Below are 6,289 nucleotides of genomic sequence, written 5' to 3'. Positions count from 1 at the left end.
CCGGTGACGACTCGGACCCGTCCATCCGCCCGCGTACTCCTCCACCTCCCCCCGTTGTCTTGGACTCTTGCACTTCGTCCAACGCCTGCGGTACGGACAGCCAAACCTCGGACATTCCATGAAACGCAGCCGCCATCCCCAGCAGGCAAGCCTCGAGCGTTCTTTCGAGCGCTGCCGCTAACCACGACAGTCAAGCTTCGGACGCTTCGTCAAACGCGGCCGCCACACTCGGATCTCGTGGCACTGACATCGACGCCTGAGCAACGATTCAAACCGTTTTTTCGTCGCTGAAGAAGGCGACGCGACTCCAGGACAGGGACATCCGCCCTCCCCTCCAGAAGCTTCGACGACAACGTGAGTCGTCCGCAGATTCAGCGTCTCGTGAAGACGATGCCATGCCAGACGACAGCTCGGACGCCGAGCGCGTTTTCTCGCCTGCTGGCGTCGGCTCAGACGCGGCTCGCGCCTCGTCAGTCAAGAAGTAGCTCCTTAGCCTGGGTAATTTTGACTATGCGGAATCACTTATTTTAACCGACTGTCTGCCATGTTTTGCCTTTCTTTTTCATGGGCCTACACATTTTGACATTAAATGTGCGGGGTTAAATGTGCAAGCAGCGCGAGGGGATTCATTTCGCCCAGTCGAATCACTGCGATCTGCTCTTTTAGCAAGAAGGTTTTGTTGTCTTTTTCTGCCCGGGACGTGGCAGATTCTAAGGCGCGTTTTTCGATTCCTTGTAGTTTTTCTTTCGCAACGTCTTGCGCGCGTGGTGTTGGCGGTTTAATATTCCGCAGTCTCAAAAAAAGGGTGTAGTTTGTACATCTACAGGGGGTGTAACTGCTGCCACATATACCACACTCATAAAGGTGTACAAGTGCACCTCACAACTAGGTGCGTAGATACACCCTTGTTATGGTTGTATATGTGCACCCTTTTATACACCTTCAACATTCAGGGGTCCACATATACACCCCTAATTGGGGTGTCACTACATATTTCTTACACCTTCACTGTCATTTCGGTGTGCAGGTACACCCCAATTTAAGGTGTACACGTATTCCCTTCTCTACGCAAACGTAATATTTTGGGAGTAACGATAGATACACCAACAGTGTTTACTATTAACCGTTGTTTACACTCACCCCGCTCATAGGGAAGAGAGATACACCCGCCTACAGAGTTTACTATTACACCGTTTTTTACACCCACCCGCTCATACACCTAATCATACACCCACCCGCTCATACACCTAATTTAATGTTGTACCATTACACCTCTTTGTGCACCCACCTTAAGGTGGTGGTGGTGGTGGTGGTGGTGTTTGCCTGACGTGAGGTTTTTCTCACTGGCTGTGGAAAAGTTTCACGGGCTGTAAAACCTGTAAAAAATGTACGCGACCAGGTGGTTTCAAAAAGGCAGGTAAAAGACACAAGGGATTGTTTTCAAATCTCCTAGAAGTTTATTCGAGACAGCCTACTCTGCAAAAAAGTATACATACGTGTAAGCAATCCGTGATAAGTGAAGATGTACAACGAAGCTGTTACACAGCTAAGAAGATTACTGAGCAAACAAGAATCAGGGTGATTCTTAGGTAGTGTCTTAGCAGCCGGCAGAATTATTTACCCGAAATTCTGCCGGCAGTCGCCACTCATTGGCGATATATTCACTTCGTTGAACGACGTTTCATCGACACGCGATATTTCATAGACAGCTCAGATTAGCTTTTCTATATTAGTTTCTCGTTTTTTTTTTTTTTTTGTAATGAGCAGCTCTAGACTGTATGCGCGAGGTGACATGTACGGGTGGCACAGGTGGGGTAAAATTTTTGTAATGAGCCGCCGCTGACTATCGCCACGAAGCGACGTGAACGGGTTGCCTGGGCCGGTCAGCACGCGCCTCAGAGACACACGCGCGACGAAATGTCCCTACAGCGTGCATTTCGCGTAAAGAGTGACGATGAAACTTTAGTGTCGACGAAACGTGTCTACAAAACGTGTATCGACGACAAGTTGTCCATGAAACATGTTTTCACAAAATACCGCGAGAATAAGAAAGTTGGCATTCTACCTGCAGTTATCACATGATTGTAGACATCTAATGGCAGGCGGCTGCCGATGGAATTTCGGGGAAATTATTCTCCCGGCTGCTAGGAAATACACTGCCTAGTTTTAGAGGTAATCCGGAATGGAACGGTGAATTGCTGCAAAGGAGTAGGCAGCAGCACACTTAAGATAAAAATACCAGACTTGAAATATGTAATTTGAGACATATGTCGACACGGGCACTGCTGAACAACCACACAAACAAAAACGAGAGAAAGGGGTCTTTGAAGATTCAGCACGATGTGGCAGAAGCAGTAATTTGCCAAAGCGAACACTAAACGCATCACATGAATTCCTTGACTTTTTTGAAGAAATCGTGTGTTGGCAATGTACGCGTAGGACTTTTCAAACACTGGAAGCCTTGGTACAGTCGAATACGTTGTCGCGGACGAAATCTCCGGCAGCCCCGCTGGTCCCGGCACAGCACACAAGAAACCAGGCCGTGACACAGACATTCCGGAATCGGAAAGAGCTACTACGTCATCCGTGAAACCTTTACCATATGATCACGCTCCTGCCGTTACCCGCGCCCAGACAGCGGAGTCAAGGGATAAAAAAGCCTCCGGGTCTTTGGCCCGGCGACTGCGCACCTTCTTTTACGGTTTCAGCTTAGGGAGACAAGGAAAAAGAAAGGAGTAGGAAATTAGCAGCTCCTTCAAGGCCAAAAGAGGGTGCCGATCGCAATGGCTTATCTTTAGGGGCATCAGAACAATGAACACAACGAGAGGATTTGTCCCTTTTATCCTCTTGAAAGCTCGACCCAACGTTAATAGTGCAGTGGATGCCACCCGTGGCCTTGGCCTTCAGGCAGGTGCCGTGCTCTGCCTTATCTCTAGCTTGGAGACTGTAGTCACGTGATCCTACCGCAGACATGATTGGCCTAAAGCAAGCATAGCGTCTACTCTACTGTCAATACTGAGTGAACAAAACAGCTCCATACTTCCTAAGGAACTGCCCAACCCAAAAGTGACTCCCAAGGCCCAAGGGGGAATCCAAGCACAAGCTGATCGGGCGCGTGGCTTGCGTGGCGATGCACTGATGCACCGAGAGGTTTTAAGGGAGAGGAGGATGCTCATTCTCGATGTACAAGTACACTGGCTGGGCAACGGAGGGTGCATCCTTCAGGAAAAGGGTGCATGTGCGCCTGGTACATACGACTACACCATTTTCCTGAAGGATGCACCTTCCGTTGGTACATACGACTACATGTGCGCCTTTGGTACATACGACTACATGTGCGCCTGGTACATACGACTACACACTACATACGACTACCCCGAAGAAACAAAGAGTACACTTTGTTTCTTCGGGGTGATTTTTTACTGTGCGAACCGGACGGTCGCGTCCTTGTGTACAGTTTTTTTGTCGGTCATGCCAAGTTTCGGGCGATAAATGTCTACGCTCATGTTCGCCACGGTCACGCGCTAACTGGGGACCTTTTAAAAGCTTTCAGCTGTATGTTTCCGCGGACGATTTTTCTTTTTACTCTGCGAAGACTTCAACTGTGTAACAGACTCCTCGCGAGACGTTCGCGGGCCTGGTCGTGGCGGAACACTTCTGGCTCCAGGGGCTTGTTCGGCTTCTCGGGCTTCTCAACCTGCGCAACGTCCGGGTCGAACTACACGGCACTGCGTACGATTCCGCGTGGTGGCGGGTGTGTCGTCGAGCCGGCTGGATCGCGTCTACGTCCAGCAAATTCTTGCATCGGGTCTCCTCACCTGCGAGGGGGTCCCTATCAAAACGACGAAAATCAAGAGGCCGAACGTCAGTACGCCGAAAAATTGAAATGCCGAAAAATTGAAATACTAAAAAATCAAAACGCCAAAAAGAGATAATGCCGGAAATCATGTGAAAAAGAAACGATGTGGTTTGAGACTACCACTTGCTTGTTTTCCGGCAGAACACTTTCCACTGACACGAGCCTGTTTAACTCGTTCTGCAAAGACACCAGTTTCAGTAGAAAAAAAATGGATGAAAATTTTCGTATTCTTCTATCTGTCGTAAAGCTATCAGTCGGACAAAACAGCTCTAAATGATCAGCAAAAAAAAAAAAAAAAACAGCGCTGTCCCGTGTTCAGAGTACAAGAGCAGCAGCAATGTGCGGCAGTAATGATTTCATCGATTCGGAGGGAAATGGACGAAGACGCAGTTGTAATGTGCACCCAGAAGAAAAAAAGTAAAAGTTAGCTGTAAAGACTTACGTGCTTGACAAGAAAGTAGGTTCTAGACACTATTGGAGAAGCGAGAAGGAGGCGAATGCAACGCCGTAATGATTACCTACATTCCTGTAGAGGGTACTCACAAGATCATCTCGAAGACCCACGCAAGCCATGCTCGGGATGGCTTACGAGGCGCTTTTTGAAGTGCTAAATTTCGCTGCAGAAATGGGACTTGCACTAAATCCAAGAACTGTGAGTACAGACTTCGAATTGGCAGCTATCAACGCTATTCGGTCGTTGCTCCCGTCGCCGTATGTGCATGGTTGTCTGTTCTATTTGTGATATTCAGTATAGAGCAGACTGCAGCACCTAGGACCGGCAGTGCTCTACAAAAATGATGTAGATGGCTTCACTATCAAAATGAGGCAGCTTACAGCCCTTTCGTTCTTGCGCACCGAAGAAGTGCGAGATGCCTATGCGTCCTTTAAAGTTAAAACCACTCTTCCCGCAAGAACCTCTGACCTGTCGCGATGGTGCGATGGTAGGAGGACAACTACCTGCTTGGGAAGTGTTATCCCGTGCTGCCGGGATAACACCGTCGTGATCACACGAAGCCCACCGGTATTCCCGCCATCCTCTGGAATGTGCTTGCCCTCGCTCAGAACGAATTTACAAGGGGCAACGACGCCGTTGAGGCATGGCACCGACGATGGGAGGTATTGGTTGGTGGACACCACGTAAGCGTCTTCCGCGGCTCATCACCACCATGAAAATGGCCCAAGATAGAGTCGAAGACGACATGGATGGAGCGATCAGAGGCCAACCCCGCCGCTCTCAAAGCAAAAAGCAAAAGTTGCGCGAAATTTGTTTGGCAGCTGCTCTGGGCAGCCGGGACAATGTCGACGTTCTAAGCTTTCTCCAAGGAATTGCACACAACTTATCTGTCTGAAATGCAACAAACAAGGAATCGCTCTGCTATGCGAGGGGATATGCAGTAATATATTTTTCCTTTTTTAAAGGCTTGAACCATGCGAGGGAAGCTACACTCGGGGACAACCTTTCATGGCTATTAGAAAAAAGGGCAAAAGCGCGCACATCGTCCGGCGGAAGCTCTCCCCTAACTTTGATCACATTCCGAAGAAAATTTATCGTGCCAAGGAATTTTATATGTCTTTATAACTAGGTGATGTTTCGGCATTTTGAAGTTTCGATGTTTTGGCTTTTCGGTTTCTCGAAGCTTCGACTTTTTTTATCTTCGGCTTTTTGTATTTTCGGTGTTTTAAATTTTGGCATTCCGATAATTCGGCATTTTGACCTTCGGCGTTTTGAATGCCACCCTTGTCACAACCACCTCCACAAGCACCTTCACAAACACGTCAGCGGCGTGTGCGTTTGCACTGGTCGTAAGACAACATTTTTGATGAATGTCATAACCAATTGTTAGACACATGTAACTTGTGACCTTTCTAAATATCAGAAAAATGTTTTCACCTAATTCATCACACACACACAAAAAAAAGAGAAGGAATTGGGACAGGGGGAGAAGGACGCAAGTCGTGGCTCCCATGCTCACTCGAATAAACAGTTTTTCTTTTTCGCGATTGAATTGTTTGAGGGTCATGTCGGACGCTTTTGGAGAGTTTGAAAAGAAAAGAAATGGTGCATCAATCTTGAAGATCACAATTCGATTACTAGAGTAAAAAAAGAGACCTGACCCGGACGTGATTTGAACACGCAACCTTCTGATCTGGAGTCAGACGCGCTACCGTTGCGCCACCGGGCCTCTCAAATGTAGTCCCATGTAGAGGAGCGATGATGCAGTGCTGTTGGCACTGCACAAGAATGACGAAAATAATCCCGGGAGAAGGGGAGCAAGAGGGACAAAGGACAAACACAAATCTCCAAACACAACTAGGTGACTGGTGCGCGACCCAAAAATCCGCCTGGTTCGGTTATCGAACCAGGCGGATTGGTGGAGCGCTCTACCAAGTGGAGCGTTCTACCATTTGAGCTAACCAGGGGTTAGACGT

At 48.3% G+C, this 6,289-nt stretch overlaps 1 non-coding gene across 1 annotated transcript; it reads right to left on the bottom strand.

Annotated features, from left to right (window-relative positions):
* Positions 1-5,970: 5,970 nt before the first annotated feature.
* Positions 5,971-6,042, bottom strand: Trnaw-cca. The gene has a single exon. It is a non-coding gene; the product is annotated as a tRNA-Trp (tRNA).
* Positions 6,043-6,289: the final 247 nt, after the last annotated feature.

This window comes from Ixodes scapularis, unplaced genomic scaffold (genome assembly GCF_016920785.2).
Source record: "Ixodes scapularis isolate PalLabHiFi unplaced genomic scaffold, ASM1692078v2 PGA_scaffold12__126_contigs__length_90152505, whole genome shotgun sequence".
NCBI lineage: Eukaryota > Metazoa > Arthropoda > Arachnida > Ixodida > Ixodidae > Ixodes > Ixodes scapularis.
Note: the sequence above shows the minus strand (reverse complement) of the source record. Positions and strands in the feature narration are given on the sequence as shown.